At 42.6% G+C, this 16,242-nt stretch overlaps 1 protein-coding gene, 1 long non-coding RNA gene and 9 other non-coding genes across 12 annotated transcripts in view; 9 read left to right on the top strand and 2 right to left on the bottom strand.

The window, feature by feature from the left end:
- LOC145419302 (uncharacterized) overlaps positions 1 to 16,242 on the bottom strand; it is a 134,834-nt gene that overhangs the window by 26,924 nt on the left and 91,668 nt on the right. The window contains exon 1 of one of the 2 annotated variants that reach the window (XR_013905821.1): positions 291 to 1,722. The exons of the other annotated variant lie outside the window; for it this stretch is intronic. This is a non-coding gene — a long non-coding RNA (uncharacterized LOC145419302). Of the gene's footprint in view, positions 1 to 290; positions 1,723 to 16,242 lie in introns of those variants that run through there. 2 annotated transcript variants of the gene reach the window in all.
- Positions 1 to 16,242, bottom strand: part of LOC113017667 (NACHT, LRR and PYD domains-containing protein 12-like) — a 174,693-nt gene that overhangs the window by 72,222 nt on the left and 86,229 nt on the right. The gene's annotated exons all lie outside the window — the stretch shown is intronic.
- On the top strand, positions 3,467 to 3,540 carry trnai-aau (transfer RNA isoleucine (anticodon AAU)). Its single transcript has one exon. It is a non-coding gene; the product is annotated as a tRNA-Ile (tRNA).
- trnar-ucg (transfer RNA arginine (anticodon UCG)) lies at positions 3,897 to 3,969 on the top strand. The gene has a single exon. It is a non-coding gene; the product is annotated as a tRNA-Arg (tRNA).
- Positions 5,999 to 6,071, top strand: trnar-ucg (transfer RNA arginine (anticodon UCG)). The gene has a single exon. It is a non-coding gene; the product is annotated as a tRNA-Arg (tRNA).
- On the top strand, positions 6,539 to 6,612 carry trnai-aau (transfer RNA isoleucine (anticodon AAU)). The gene has a single exon. It is a non-coding gene; the product is annotated as a tRNA-Ile (tRNA).
- Positions 7,106 to 7,179, top strand: trnai-aau (transfer RNA isoleucine (anticodon AAU)). Its single transcript has one exon. It is a non-coding gene; the product is annotated as a tRNA-Ile (tRNA).
- trnar-ucg (transfer RNA arginine (anticodon UCG)) lies at positions 7,536 to 7,608 on the top strand. Its single transcript has one exon. It is a non-coding gene; the product is annotated as a tRNA-Arg (tRNA).
- On the top strand, positions 11,713 to 11,785 carry trnar-ucg (transfer RNA arginine (anticodon UCG)). Its single transcript has one exon. It is a non-coding gene; the product is annotated as a tRNA-Arg (tRNA).
- trnai-aau (transfer RNA isoleucine (anticodon AAU)) lies at positions 12,253 to 12,326 on the top strand. Its single transcript has one exon. It is a non-coding gene; the product is annotated as a tRNA-Ile (tRNA).
- On the top strand, positions 12,820 to 12,893 carry trnai-aau (transfer RNA isoleucine (anticodon AAU)). Its single transcript has one exon. It is a non-coding gene; the product is annotated as a tRNA-Ile (tRNA).

Here is a 16,242-nt window from a genome sequence, read left to right as displayed (position 1 = left end):
GATTGACAGACTGATTTATGATATGTTAACATGATAAATTTTGTCAGTCTAATCCCATCAGGATAACAAATATTTACTTCCTGTTGTAGAAAATCCATTAGTTTGTGAAGCAGTGTTTTGAATCAGGTACTTACATATTTAATATTTATATGAACTCCAGATATCAAATGTCGTCTGTTCATCAAACTATTTGATTCCAGCCACACTAGAATTTCACATGTCAAATCACAAAAAAGTGATCTATAATATAATAAATATATAAGTTTATGGTAAAAAGAAGAGAGACTTACAGGTTGTTCAAACAGAGCAGAAGCTGAAGAATCTCTACTATACACCCAAGGTTTGTCACTGTGTTCTTGTCTCAACTTGTGTTGTCTGGCTCCAAATGTTCATCAGCTTTGCTTGTTTTTCTTGTTTGTATTTTTTTTCTCCACCCATTTGATTAAGGGTGCATTGGGAATATAAAATACCATAAAGGCACAAATAAGTCACATAAAAAACAAACAAACAAAAAACAGCACAGAGTGATAAAAAAAGTTTACATTTATTTTTTATATCTCTCTTTGAATGTGTTGGTGTGAGATTCTATCCAGAAAGAAGAAAACAGGAAACTGAGAATAATACACAAATTATTTCATTTAAAAATAGTTTTAAATATTCTTGTTACTGCAGTCAGTAGGTTTTAATTTGTTTAGAATAAATTCATAATTATTCTATAGATGTCACATTGACTCCAGAAAAAAATAAAATAATATAAATATATATATATAATATAAAAACATAATATAAAAATAAAATTAAATAATAAATAATAAATAAATGCTTCAAAGTGTTAAAAGGGCACGAAAGAGAGCATGTGAGCACAAAGGCATGACCATGGCAGTCAAGAAAAAAAAGGTTAACCGTTGTATTTCAAACCAACCCATTCTTTCTACATCTCAACCCCATTAAATGATCTTGCTGTTTGCTCTCATTTACATGTCGTCTCAGGCCTAAATGTTTGCTTATTCCAGTATCATTCCATAGATGTTTTCTAATCTAATCGAGGATGTATTCCCTGCTAGTAAAATTAATAATGTAGTTAACAAGTAGAAAAAAAAAAATATGTGAGTGCCCTGTGTGAGAAAACAATTTGGTTTATTCTGCTGATACCCCTCCATTATCCAAGTGTGTGCTTTTTTAATGACTTAAAAGTATAAAACCTCAATTTCAATTCCATGAATACAAACTTTGTGTCGTGGATTATGAATCTATAGATTAAAGGTCATGATTACTTCACAGCCTGGCTTGAGACAGAGTTGTGAGACTGTCAGTCTACATTGTCTCTGCAGAAAATGACCCTATGAAACAAACTACAGCTGATTATTTTACACACACCAGACTGGATTTATTTAACCTCCCAGCTTCAGGACACATTTGATCATTTTAAACCAAAATATCAATCATCATATGTTAAAAATGGCATTAAAATCAGCTGACTACACTTCCTGCAGGTGAAGAAATAAAGTAGAATTTTATTACAGCTATAAATTTTGTGAACAGCAATGTTAACATTACTTTTATTTTTGTTACACAGAACTATAAAAACAAGAACTTGTGAGCTGCAGCCACATAAGTCTAATTTCCCCCTGTGGAAACCTGCAGATAATGTGCACTCCATGTCAGTGTTTTTTATCATGGTTTGCAATCCATACCGGGTGCTCTGCCATGGTGATGTGTCCTCATGTTCCACACACACTTTAGTATGCAGTGTGTGTTTCCTCTTTGCCTTTGAACATTAATATATTATTAAAGAATATTTCTTTAGTGGGAAGAAGGAACAAAAGACAGGGAAACAGTGCAGCTGCTCAACATCTGGAAGCCCCCCCCCCCCCCCCTACACAACCAGAACTTTGTTTTTGTTGTTTGTGCAACAAGGATTTCTGCTTCTTTGAGGAGCACAATGCAGCTGGAATGTAGGAGTTACCCTCCTGAGCTGAAAATTTACATTTACATTTGCAATGATTGATTACACAGCAGTGGGGAGTAGATGTCATCACAGTAGATGTCTTTCTGAAAGTGCTGTAACTAAGTTTAAGAATATAATGCACCCACTGTTATCATCTTCAATGCCCTGTACCAACATAGAGCAGAGGAGCTATCTGAACGCTACCCCAACAGAGGTCGATTATCTTGTTAATAATTTTACCTCCTCACTACGTACGACTCTGGATACTGTAGCTCCTGTGAAAACTAAGGCCTCAAATCAGAAGTACCTGACTCCGTGGTATAATTCTGAAACACGTACCCTAAAGCAGATGACTCGTAAGCTGGAGAGGAAAATTTAGAGGATCATCATTTAGCCTGGAGAAATAGTTTGCTGCTTTATAAGAAAGCCCTCCGCAAAGCCAGAACATCTTACTATTCATCACTGATTGAAGAAAATAAGAACAACCCCAGGTTTCTCTTCAGCACTGTAGCCAGGCTGACAAAAAGTCAGAGCTCTTTTGAGCCAACCATCCCTTTAACGTTAACTAGTAATGACTTCATGAACTTCTTCACAAATAAAATTTTTATCATTAGACAAAAAATTACCAATAATCATCCCACAGATGCAATATTATCTACAGTTACTCTTAGTACCATTGATGTTAAGTTAGACTCTTTTTCTCTAATTGATCTTTCTGAGTTAACTTCAATAATTACTTCCTCACTTCACTGTTAATTCCTCCATCAACGGTTAGCTGAGCTGGTCAGAGCGTGGTGCTAATAATGCCAAAGTCATGGGTTCAAGTTTTTTTTCCACTATGTTGAAGTAATTTCTTGTAAAAACACATTTCTCTTGTGTTCTTAACAGTTCTTCCACCCTCTTTTTTGGTATATTGGACAAAAAAAGGGGTCGGTTTAGGCACAAGTTGTGGGCCGGTTAGCTCAGCTGGTCAGACCGTGGTGCTAATAACGCCAAGGTCATGGGTTCAATCCCCATACTGGCCATTCCAGCAGCCATCCAAGGTGCTGTCTCGTGATAGACTGTGGATTTTATTTGGTGGGATCCAAGAAAAAACCTCTGCCAACTTCCAGGTGAGTGATGTACGCAACTACAAATGACAGCAAACCACAAAATTCACTGACACATGACACGCTAATGAATACATTACATGCTTAGCTACAATCTCCAAATCACTTTTCCAGCTACTTTCTGGATAAATCACTCATTTCCAAAGTCTGACACAGCATACTGCATCAAAAACTGCTGCTTTATATCCTCACCTATCGACCCTAACAGTAGAAGACGCACACCATGTATTGTTTTGTGGCAAATTTCTTCTGAAAGCATTTTTTGTAAGTAAACAGAAGAGGTTTTTTTCCCACTATGTTGAAGTAATTTCTTGTAAACACACATTTCTCTTGTGTTCTTAACAGTTCTTCCACCCTCTTTTTTGGTATATTAGACAAAAAAAAGGGGTCGGTTTAGGCACAAGTTGTGGGCCGGTTAGCTCAGCTGGTCAGAGCGTGGTGCTAATAACGCCAAAGTCATGGGTTCAATCCCCATACTGGCCATTCCAGTATGGAAGGTGCTGTCTCATGGTAGACTGTGGTTTTGTTTGGTGGGATCCAAGAAAAAAACTTCTGCCAACTTCCAGGTGACAGATCGGGCCACGTAAGCTTTATGACGTCCATTGGCAGTTGATACTCTGGCTTAGTGGGTGGATCCACTGTGCATGTGGCAGGTAGGACTACGTTTTTAAGAGCGTGATACATGGGAGAAATGCTGTGGCATGCACTTATTTCAAGCAACAATCAATTATTTCAAGCAACAATCAAGCAATATCCACCAGCCACGTGACCAACCCAACACCAGCAGTTGGCTCAAGCAGACTCCAACGAACGTTCGTGAAAAGTGGGAGCTTCTGCCAGACCACGTGGCCTAACGGACAAGGTGTCTGACTTCGGATCAGAAGATTGAGGGTTCGAGTCCCTTCGTGGTTGGTTGTGCGTCCTTGAGGAGCAGGCATGCGTTCGCAGCATGCTAACCTCAGCTCCTTTATGTCATCCAAAATTGCTACGCTGTTGTCAACTTCATGTCCTTCAACAGAGACTCTACGAGTTCTCAAACGAGGCTCCAATGGCCAGGTTGGGGACTGAAGCCATGAACTTGGCCTTATCAGTGCCAGGCTCCAGTAGTCTTGGCTTAGAAGCAACCATAGAAAGTCAATAACATGCCATGACCTCAAGCGACACGGGTGAAAAAATCACGACTTGGAAGCAGGCTGTTGGTGGAACTCCACCTGCATAGGTGGCTTCTGATCAGTGGGAGCTTCCAAGAGTTGGCTTTCATTGGTACAGCTTGAAGTAATTTCTTGTAAACACACATTTCTCTTGTGTTCTTAACAGTTCTTCCACCCTCTTTTTTGGTATATTAGTCAACAAAAGGATCAGTTTGCACACAAGTTGTAGGCCGGTTAGCTCAGCTGGTCAGAGCGTGGTGCTAATAACGCCAAGGTCATGGGTTGAACCCCCATACTGGCCGTTCCAGCAGCCATCTAAGGTGCTGTCTGGTGATAGATTGTGGATTTTATTTGGTGGGATCCAAGAAAAAACCTCTACCAACTTCCAGGTGAGTGATGTACGCAACTACAAATGACAGCAAACCACAAAATTCACTTACACATGACACGCTAATGAATACATTACATGCTTAGCTACAATCTCCAAATCACTTTTCCAGCTACTTTCTGGATAAATCACTCATTTCCAAAGTCTGACACAGCATACTGCATCAAAAACTGCTGCTTTATATCCTCACTGTTAGATTATAATATTATTTTATGCCATGTTAGACCCCTAATTAAAGATTGTGAATTATTATGTAGTTTTACTTTGCATTATTCTCCTGAATTAGAAGAAGCCGACAACTATTGCATTAGTTAAACTGATTTGCATTAAAGTAGACTGCTGATTTATTGTGAATGAATGATATTGTTTTATGATGCATTATACTGCTGAGTTATAAGAAATACTGTTCGCAGAAAGTCATTGCCTTATTTGTCTGATTAGAAGAGAACAGAACATACTGGAGTTTTCTGCCCCATCTCAGCAGGAGCAGATAAACAGGGAGCCAAGGTCGTAGCTTAGGCGCTGTGTGAGAGAAAGCATGTGAATGTTTAGGCTTTTATGATAAGGTGGGAGAACCAGAGGCTATAAAAGTTTGAGCAATGCTCCACCATTTTGAGATCTGATGCTGTCTGCAGTTTCCATCTCCCACGTGTGTGATCATTAAAATCATCGTTTGACTCAACCCGACCGGACCAGTGTTGTTATTGTGGTTTTTCTCTTGTCTCCATCCCCAATATTTTTGAACCATAACATCACCTATCGACCCTAACAGTAGAAGACGCACACCATGTATTGTTTTGTGGCAAATTTCTTCTTAAAGCATTTTTTGTAAGTCAACAGAAGAGTTTTTTTCCCACTATGTTGAAGTAATTTCTTGTAAACACACATTGCTCTTGTGTTCTTAACAGTTCTTCCACCCTCTTTTTTGGTATATTAGACAAAAAAAAGGTGTCGGTTTAGGGACAAGTTGTGGGCCGGATAGCTCAGCTGGTCAGAGCGTGGTGCTAATAACGCCAAAGTCATGGGTTCAATCCCCATACTGGCCATTCCAGTATGGAAGGTGCTGTCTCATGGTAGACTGTAGTTTTGTTTGGTGGGATCCAAGAAAAAAACTTCTGCCAACTTCCAGGTGTCAGATCGGGCCACGTAAGCTTTATGACGTCCATTGGCAGTTGATACTCTGGCTTAGTGGGTGGATCCACTGTGCATGTGGCAGGTAGGACTACGTTTTTAAGAGCGTGATACATGGGAGAAATGCTGTGGCATGCACTTATTTCAAGCAACAATCAATTATTTCAAGCAACAATCAAGCAATATCCACCAGCCACGTGACCAACCCAACACCAGCAGTTGGCTCAAGCAGACTCCAACGAACGTTCGTGAAAAGTGGGAGCTTCTGCCAGACCACGTGGCCTAACGGACAAGGCGTCTGACTTCGGATCAGAAGATTGAGGGTTCGAGTCCCTTCGTGGTTGGTTGTGAGTCCTTGAGGAGCAGGCATGCGTTCGCAGCATGCCAACCTCAGCTCCTTTATGTCATCCAAAATTGCTACGCTGTTGTCAACTTCATGTCCTTCAACAGAGACTCTACGAGTTCTCAAACGAGGCTCGAATGGCCAGGTTGGGAACTGAAGCCATGAACTTGGCCTTATCAGTGCCAGGCTCCAGTAGTCTTGGCTTAGAAGCAACCATAGAAAGTCAATAACATGCCATGACCTCAAGCGACACGGGTGAAAAAATCACGACTTGGAAGCAGGCTGTTGGTGGAACTCCACCTGCATAGGTGGCTTCTGATCAGTGGGAGCTTCCAAGAGTTGGCTTTCATTGGTACAGCTTGAAGTAATTTCTTGTAAACACACATTTCTCTTGTGTTCTTAACAGTTCTTCCACCCTCTTTTTTGGTATATTAGTCAACAAAAGGATTAATTTGCACACAAGTTGTAGGCCGGTTAGCTCAGCTGGGCAGAGCGTGGTGCTAATAACGCCAAGGTCATGGGTTCAATCCCCATACTGGCCATTCCAGCAGCCATCTAAGGTGCTGTCTGGTGATAGATTGTGGATTTTATTTGGTGCGATCCAAGAAAAAACCTCTGCCAACTTCCAGGTGAGTGATGTACGCAACTACAAATGACAGCAAACCACAAAATTCACTGACACATGACACGCTAATGAATACATTACATGCTTAGCTACAATCTCCAAATCACTTTTCCAGCTACTTTCTGGATAAATCACTCATTTCCAAAGTCTGACACAGCATACTGCATCAAAAACTGCTGCTTTATATCCTCACCTATCGACCCTAACAGTAGAAGACGCACACCATGTATTGTTTTGTGGCAAATTTCTTCTGAAAGCATTTTTTGTAAGTCAACAGAAGAGGTTTTTTTCCCACTATGTTGAAGTAATTTCTTGTAAACACACATTTCTCTTGTGTTCTTAACAGTTCTTCCACCCTCTTTTTTGGTATATTAGACAAAAAAAAGGTGTCGGTTTAGGGACAAGTTGTGGGCCGGTTAGCTCAGCTGGTCAGAGCGTGGTGCTAATAACGCCAAAGTCATGGGTTCAATCCCCATACTGGCCATTCCAGTATGGAAGGTGCTGTCTCATTGTAGACGGTGGTTTTGTTTGGTGGGATCCAAGAAAAAAACTTCTGCCAACTTCCAGGTGACAGATCGGGCCACGTAAGCTTTATGACGTCCATTGGCAGTTGATACTCTGGCTTAGTGGGTGGATCCACTGTGCATGTGGCAGGTAGGACTACGTTTTTAAGAGCGTGATACATGGGAGAAATGCTGTGGCATGCACTTATTTCAAGCAACAATCAATTATTTCAAGCAACAATCAAGCAATGTCCACCAGCCACGTGACCAACCCAACACCAGCAGTTGGCTCAAGCAGACTCCAACGAACGTTCGTGAAAAGTGGGAGCTTCTGCCAGACCACGTGGCCTAACGGACAAGGCGTCTGACTTCGGATCAGAAGATTGAGGGTTCGAGTCCCTTCGTGGTTGGTTGTGCGTCCTTGAGGAGCAGGCATGCGTTCGCAGCATGCTAACCTCAGCTCCTTTATGTCATCCAAAATTGCTACGCTGTTGTCAACTTCATGTCCTTCAACAGAGACTCTACGAGTTCTCAAACGAGGCTCCAATGGCCAGGTTGGGGACTGAAGCCATGAACTTGGCCTTATCAGTGCCAGGCTCCAGTAGTCTTGGCTTAGAAGCAACCATAGAAAGTCAATAACATGCCATGACCTCAAGCGACACGGGTGAAAAAATCACGACTTGGAAGCAGGCTGTTGGTGGAACTCCACCTGCATAGGTGGCTTCTGATCAGTGGGAGCTTCCAAGAGTTGGCTTTCATTGGTACAGCTTGAAGTAATTTCTTGTAAACACACATTTCTCTTGTGTTCTTAACAGTTCTTCCACCCTCTTTTTTGGTATATTAGTCAACAAAAGGATCAGTTTGCACACAAGTTGTAGGCCGGTTAGCTCAGCTGGTCAGAGCGTGGTGCTAATAACGCCAAGGTCATGGGTTGAACCCCCATACTGGCCGTTCCAGCAGCCATCTAAGGTGCTGTCTGGTGATAGATTGTGGATTTTATTTGGTGGGATCCAAGAAAAAACCTCTACCAACTTCCAGGTGAGTGATGTACGCAACTACAAATGACAGCAAACCACAAAATTCACTTACACATGACACGCTAATGAATACATTACATGCTTAGCTACAATCTCCAAATCACTTTTCCAGCTACTTTCTGGATAAATCACTCATTTCCAAAGTCTGACACAGCATACTGCATCAAAAACTGCTGCTTTATATCCTCACTGTTAGATTATAATATTATTTTATGCCATGTTAGACCCCTAATTAAAGATTGTGAATTATTATGTAGTTTTACTTTGCATTATTCTCCTGAATTAGAAGAAGCCGACAACTATTGCATTAGTTAAACTGATTTGCATTAAAGTAGACTGCTGATTTATTGTGAATGAATGATATTGTTTTATGATGCATTATACTGCTGAGTTATAAGAAATACTGTTCGCAGAAAGTCATTGCCTTATTTGTCTGATTAGAAGAGAACAGAACATACTGGAGTTTTCTGCCCCATCTCAGCAGGAGCAGATAAACAGGGAGCCAAGGTCGTAGCTTAGGCGCTGTGTGAGAGAAAGCATGTGAATGTTTAGGCTTTTATGATAAGGTGGGAGAACCAGAGGCTATAAAAGTTTGAGCAATGCTCCACCATTTTGAGATCTGATGCTGTCTGCAGTTTCCATCTCCCACGTGTGTGATCATTAAAATCATCGTTTGACTCAACCCGACCGGACCAGTGTTGTTATTGTGGTTTTTCTCTTGTCTCCATCCCCAATATTTTTGAACCATAACATCACCTATCGACCCTAACAGTAGAAGACGCACACCATGTATTGTTTTGTGGCAAATTTCTTCTTAAAGCATTTTTTGTAAGTCAACAGAAGAGTTTTTTTCCCACTATGTTGAAGTAATTTCTTGTAAACACACATTGCTCTTGTGTTCTTAACAGTTCTTCCACCCTCTTTTTTGGTATATTAGACAAAAAAAAGGTGTCGGTTTAGGGACAAGTTGTGGGCCGGATAGCTCAGCTGGTCAGAGCGTGGTGCTAATAACGCCAAAGTCATGGGTTCAATCCCCATACTGGCTGTTACACCCCGGCCTAGGCAAACGGGGTGCAACGCAGGAAAATAAAAATAAGGAAAATAAAACTACGAAGAAAAACACTAAGGCTCTCCACCAAAATCCCAAAAAGTGTCTCAAAACGAATTTATTTACATCAAAACACAAAACGTCAAACTATTTACAACGGGGGGGAAGATCGCGACCATGACATACAGAAACACAGGGCTTAAATACATAGAAGGAGCAATCAGGGAATGGACCACAGGAGGGAAACACAGCCGGGGCAAATTAGAACTGACGAGACAAGGAAACGTAAACTGAACACACTAAGATGACACAGACTTTCAAAGTAAAGTAGGAAACACATAACAGTCACGCAAAAACAACACATTACCAACGCCAAATCGTAACATACCCGGAGGAGCACCTAGACACTCAAATCCCCACACAATTACGGCCACAGTCGTAACACCCCCTTACCCAAGAATTAACATTAACCCCAAAATGTTTAATTCAAGGAGACAGTGCTCTAGACAGGGTGTCAGCCAATACGTTAACCTTCCCTTTCTTGTAGCTGATCTCCAAGTTAAAATCTTGCAACAACAAGGACCAGCGCATAAGTCTTTGATTGGAGTTGCACATTCGGGAAAGGAACACCAGTGGGTCGTGACCGGTAAACACCTGCACAGGCAGCACACTTGACCCAGCATAGACCTAACATACCCCCCACCCAAAAAAAACAAACATTTAAAACATACAACCCCAACGAAAAAATGAAAAGTTCCATGTCCAGCCCATACGGCACCGGCCACCGTCCCGCAGGCGACGCTGATGACTGGACGGGTCCTCCAGTGGAAACGGAAAACCGGAGCGGGCCCTCGGATCCTCCAGCGAAGACAAACGAAGCTGATGAAGGCTGGAGCGGTCCCTCGGACACTCCAGCGAAGGCGGATGAAGGCTGGAGCGGCCCCACGGACCCTCCAGCAGACGACGAAGGCTGAGGCGGTCCCTCGGACCCCCCAGCGAAGGCAAATGAAGACTGAAGCGGTCCCACGGACCCTCCAGCGGAGGCAGATGAAACTGATGGAGGCTGGAGCGGTCCCCCTGACCCTCCAGCAGACGACGAAGGCTGAGGCGGCCCCTCGGACCCTCCAGCGGAGGCAGATGAAACTGATGGAGGCTGGAGCGGTCCCCCTGACCCTCCAGCAGACGACGAAGGCTGAGGCGGCCCCTCGGACCCCCCAGCGAAGGCAAATGAAAACTGAAGCGGTCCCACGGACCCTCCAGCGGAGGCAGATGAAACTGATGGAGGCTGGAGCGGTCCCCCTGACCCTCCAGCAGACGACGAAGGCTGAGGCGGTCCCTCGGACCCCCCAGCGAAGGCAAATGAAGACTGAAGCGGACCCCCGGACCCTCCAGCGGAGGCAGATGAAACTGATGGAGGCTGGAGCGGTCCCCCTGACCCTCCAGCAGACGACGAAGGCTGGAGTGGTCCCACGGACCCTCCAGCGAAGGCGGATGAAGGCTGGAGCGGTCCCACGGACCCTCCAGCGAAGACAGACGGAGGCTGAAGCGGTCCTCGGACCCCACAGTGATTGGACGAGCCCCCATATGTTACACCCCGGCCTAGGCAACCGGGGTGCAACGCAGGAAAATAAAAATAAGGAAAATAAAAATAAGGTAAAAACACACGAGAAAAAAAACTAATACGGGTTTCCACAAAAATCATCCCAAAACGACCACTATTTTCTTTAAAGCAAAATGATATTTATTTACATCAAAACACAAAACGTCAAACTATTTACAACGGGGGGAAGATCGCGACCATGACATACAGAAACACAGGGCTTAAATACATAGAAGGAGCAATCAGGGAATGGACCACAGGAGGGAAACACAGCCGGGGCAAATTAGAACTGACGAGACAAGGAAACGTAAACTGAACACACTAAGATGACACAGACTTTCAAAGTAAAGTAGGAAACACATAACAGTCACGCAAAAACAACACATTACCAACGCCAAATCGTAACATACCCGGAGGAGCACCTAGACACTCAAATCCCCACACAATTACGGCCACAGTCGTAACACTGGCCATTCCAGTATGGAAGGTGCTGTCTCATGGTAGACTGTAGTTTTGTTTGGTGGGATCCAAGAAAAAAACTTCTGCCAACTTCCAGGTGTCAGATCGGGCCACGTAAGCTTTATGACGTCCATTGGCAGTTGATACTCTGGCTTAGTGGGTGGATCCACTGTGCATGTGGCAGGTAGGACTACGTTTTTAAGAGCGTGATACATGGGAGAAATGCTGTGGCATGCACTTATTTCAAGCAACAATCAATTATTTCAAGCAACAATCAAGCAATATCCACCAGCCACGTGACCAACCCAACACCAGCAGTTGGCTCAAGCAGACTCCAACGAACGTTCGTGAAAAGTGGGAGCTTCTGCCAGACCACGTGGCCTAACGGACAAGGCGTCTGACTTCGGATCAGAAGATTGAGGGTTCGAGTCCCTTCGTGGTTGGTTGTGAGTCCTTGAGGAGCAGGCATGCGTTCGCAGCATGCCAACCTCAGCTCCTTTATGTCATCCAAAATTGCTACGCTGTTGTCAACTTCATGTCCTTCAACAGAGACTCTACGAGTTCTCAAACGAGGCTCGAATGGCCAGGTTGGGAACTGAAGCCATGAACTTGGCCTTATCAGTGCCAGGCTCCAGTAGTCTTGGCTTAGAAGCAACCATAGAAAGTCAATAACATGCCATGACCTCAAGCGACACGGGTGAAAAAATCACGACTTGGAAGCAGGCTGTTGGTGGAACTCCACCTGCATAGGTGGCTTCTGATCAGTGGGAGCTTCCAAGAGTTGGCTTTCATTGGTACAGCTTGAAGTAATTTCTTGTAAACACACATTTCTCTTGTGTTCTTAACAGTTCTTCCACCCTCTTTTTTGGTATATTAGTCAACAAAAGGATTAATTTGCACACAAGTTGTAGGCCGGTTAGCTCAGCTGGGCAGAGCGTGGTGCTAATAACGCCAAGGTCATGGGTTCAATCCCCATACTGGCCATTCCAGCAGCCATCTAAGGTGCTGTCTGGTGATAGATTGTGGATTTTATTTGGTGCGATCCAAGAAAAAACCTCTGCCAACTTCCAGGTGAGTGATGTACGCAACTACAAATGACAGCAAACCACAAAATTCACTGACACATGACACGCTAATGAATACATTACATGCTTAGCTACAATCTCCAAATCACTTTTCCAGCTACTTTCTGGATAAATCACTCATTTCCAAAGTCTGACACAGCATACTGCATCAAAAACTGCTGCTTTATATCCTCACCTATCGACCCTAACAGTAGAAGACGCGCACCATGTATTGTTTTGTGGCAAATTTCTTCTGAAAGCATTTTTTGTAAGTCAACAGAAGAGGTTTTTTTCCCACTATGTTGAAGTAATTTCTTGTAAACACACATTTCTCTTGTGTTCTTAACAGTTCTTCCACCCTCTTTTTTGGTATATTAGACAAAAAAAAGGGGTCGGTTTAGGGACAAGTTGTGGGCCGGTTAGCTCAGCTGGTCAGAGCGTGGTGCTAATAACGCCAAAGTCATGGGTTCAATCCCCATACTGGCCATTCCAGTATGGAAGGTGCTGTCTCATTGTAGACGGTGGTTTTGTTTGGTGGGATCCAAGAAAAAAACTTCTGCCAACTTCCAGGTGACAGATCGGGCCACGTAAGCTTTATGACGTCCATTGGCAGTTGATACTCTGGCTTAGTGGGTGGATCCACTGTGCATGTGGCAGGTAGGACTACGTTTTTAAGAGCGTGATACATGGGAGAAATGCTGTGGCATGCACTTATTTCAAGCAACAATCAATTATTTCAAGCAACAATCAAGCAATGTCCACCAGCCACGTGACCAACCCAACACCAGCAGTTGGCTCAAGCAGACTCCAACTGACGTTCGTGAAAAGTGGGAGCTTGTGCCAGACCACGTGGCCTAACGGACAAGGCGTCTGACTTCGGATCAGAACATTGCAGATTCGAGTCCCCTCGTGGTTGGTTGTGAGTTCTTGAGGAGCAGGCATGCGTTGCTAAGTGCTGCTGGATGTTTGCTGGAAGCTGAGACCTGCTGTTATTTGACAGCTACTGGATGTTGCAGGTGACTGCTTGAAGCAGAGGGCTGCTAGCAGCTGAGAACTGCTGCAGGGTGAGATCTGCCAGTGGTTTAAAGCTGCTTGAAGCACCTTGAGGCTGCTTGAGGCTTGAAGCTGCTGGAAGCTGCTTGAGTCACTTGAATTTAAATTATACTACTCCTCATATTCAGTATGTTTGAAACCTTTCATCGGTCTGGTTAGTGCTTTTATTCTGTTGTTGCCAGAGGCGGAGCCAGACATTTGAAACACCCGTGGCTTAGCCCAAAAGGGTAGTATGCATGTGGGATTTCTTTTTTTTTTTTTTTGGGGGGGGGGTAGAAATTACTGAAAGATTAATTGGCTCTGTTTTGAGTTTTGTTCAAAAAACAATGACTTCATATAGGGAAAAATATATATCACATGTGCAGGACACCTTAAACTAGTTTTTTAATTAGGCAGCAAGGCAGAACAAAATCGGGGCTGCATCAAGACATAAGGACTAAACCCCAATTCAACCAGACCCAGAACTGATCCGGAATTAAAACAGGACTACAACAGTTCAAAATCAGGACTACTGAGGACTTAACCAAGACAGAACCAGAATCAGAACTAGATGATAGTAGCACTAAAAGTCATCATAGACCTGCAGTACATTTATTGTTTAATTCTACCAAAGTACAATATTTAGATTGAGAAAAGTTTATATAATTATTTAGCCTTGTTGTGCAAACAAGCCTGCAGAACTTAATAAATATAGAATTTGAAAAATAACAAACCTAAAAAGAAACACTAGGTACGAGATACATGAGGACGGTGATACTTTTGGTAAACAACCATTTGACTAACATGTGTGTCTCACCTGCTCTTGTTCCACCTCTGTTCTGTCCTCATTCTCCTCTCTCTCCCTCTCTGTTCCTCTCTCTCTCTTTGTGCTGACAATCATCAAATATACAGTTGAAACCACATATTTATGTACTCTTCAGATCAAAACACAAACACTTTTTTAATTGTAACATCAAATCAGACTAAATGTTTATTTTTTAGACTGATAAATCTAAAAAACATATTTGTTAACTTTAAGAGTAAAGAGAGAAACTATCTGTATTTCTTAATTGCAAATGGCACCAAATTGTATTCAAACTGAGCCACACTTATGGAGCTCCACAATTCTTTTCCTGGTGTTTTGGTTGACATCTTTTGATTTTCCCATGTCACAGAAAATTTACTCACATGGACTCTACTAACCTATCAGAAGCTTCTTCAGCTCAGAATGGAATCGTCTGGAGTTTCTTATTAGTTAACAATAAACTTAGTGTACATTGTCGAGGAGGGAAATTATTTTACTGCTATTGTTAAATAATTGTCATTGCATTAATAATATAATCTGCAGCATGGATATTGTATTCCAAGGTTTAAACAGTGTCTCTTTCAGAAAGACTGAGTTGCAGGCTGACAGGAAGTTGTATGCAGAAGTGAAACCAGGAAGTTATTTTGAGCCGCAGGCTAAGACGAGGCTTTAACAATGTAACAGATAGCTTTAAGAAGGCCTTAAGCAGCTATGACTATTTTATACACAATGCATATCTGTGCTTATTAAAGAGTTGGAGCTCGGTCAATTAATTGGGGGTCGGAAGCTTTGTTCGGCGCGATGTTCGGACAATCTATTGTGCAAGTGACTTGGAGCCATAGAAGGAATTGCAATACATGCTTACAAAACACTTATATCAGGTCATTTTATATTAAGGTTCAAGTAGAGGTTCTTGATTAAAACATTTATTTAGTAGAAGACATACACATAGTTTCAGTGAGCTTCTGGTCTGGTAAAAGGTCAGAAGTGCAACAGGTGAATTGAGAAAGAGCATTTGAGGACGAGACACAGACAGTAGGTGAAGAGGTGACACAAAGAGCATGTGAGGTCGTGACACACACACATAGAGTTAAATTTATTCAGAGGAACCGTTTCTTGTTGTCTCGGCAAGAAAGAGGAACAATTCATTTTAAGATAAGAACGGAAAGTACCAAGCCATGAAAATAGAAGATGATTTTCTGGGTGAAAAGTCATGATGATGTTGATCTGATCTATGTATAAAATGTGTCTGTGACGTATGAAGGGGCGTCAGTAAACAAACCCTGATGCTATAAAATATCTGTTCATGCTTTGATTGAGTCGAAGACTACTTCCTGTCTGCGTACAGAGTTGTCTTCCCACGCGTGTATTCATTAAAATCTTCGTTTGACTTCACCCGGCCGGATCGGTGTGGTTATTCTTCGATCACCTCTTGTACCCTTCCTCAATATTGAATCTTAACATTTGGGGGCTTCGTCCGGTTATTGAGGAGGGAGAGTTGGAGGTTTGGACGGAGAAATCCGGGGTCTTGGGTGGTCTGACGGGCAGACATGAATTCCAGTGGTCTAAGTGAGTGGGCATAAGCCGGCTTATCCAAAAGGTAAGGCACTACCTGTTGAATTATTTCCAAAGTGTGCCAAATTGGACATGATAAAATTTAAGTCTACTCACTGAAGTTACTGGTGCATGTCTGTTTTGATTTTGATGAAAATCTCATGAGTTGAAGCAGTTAGAGTTCTGCTAAGAAGAAATGAAAGTAGTTAAGAGTCTGATAAGAAAAGTTTAAATACTGGGTTGAAGTCCCAAAGAAATTGAGTTAGAGTCTCAAGTAGTTTGGTAGGGAATTGGTTATTGTGTTGGTTAGAGTCCAAATTTGGTCATAAGAGTGGACCTGAGCGGTCATTTTGTGAGTTGGAGTCTCCATTTGACCACTAGGTTGCACCTGCTTCAGTTATACACTTGTTTCGGGTGTTGATTGTTGTTTCAAAGTATTATAAAT

This window comes from Astatotilapia calliptera, chromosome 3, assembly GCF_964374335.1.
Source record: "Astatotilapia calliptera chromosome 3, fAstCal68.1, whole genome shotgun sequence".
NCBI lineage: Eukaryota > Metazoa > Chordata > Actinopteri > Cichliformes > Cichlidae > Astatotilapia > Astatotilapia calliptera.
This window is presented reverse-complemented; position numbering and strand designations above follow the sequence as displayed.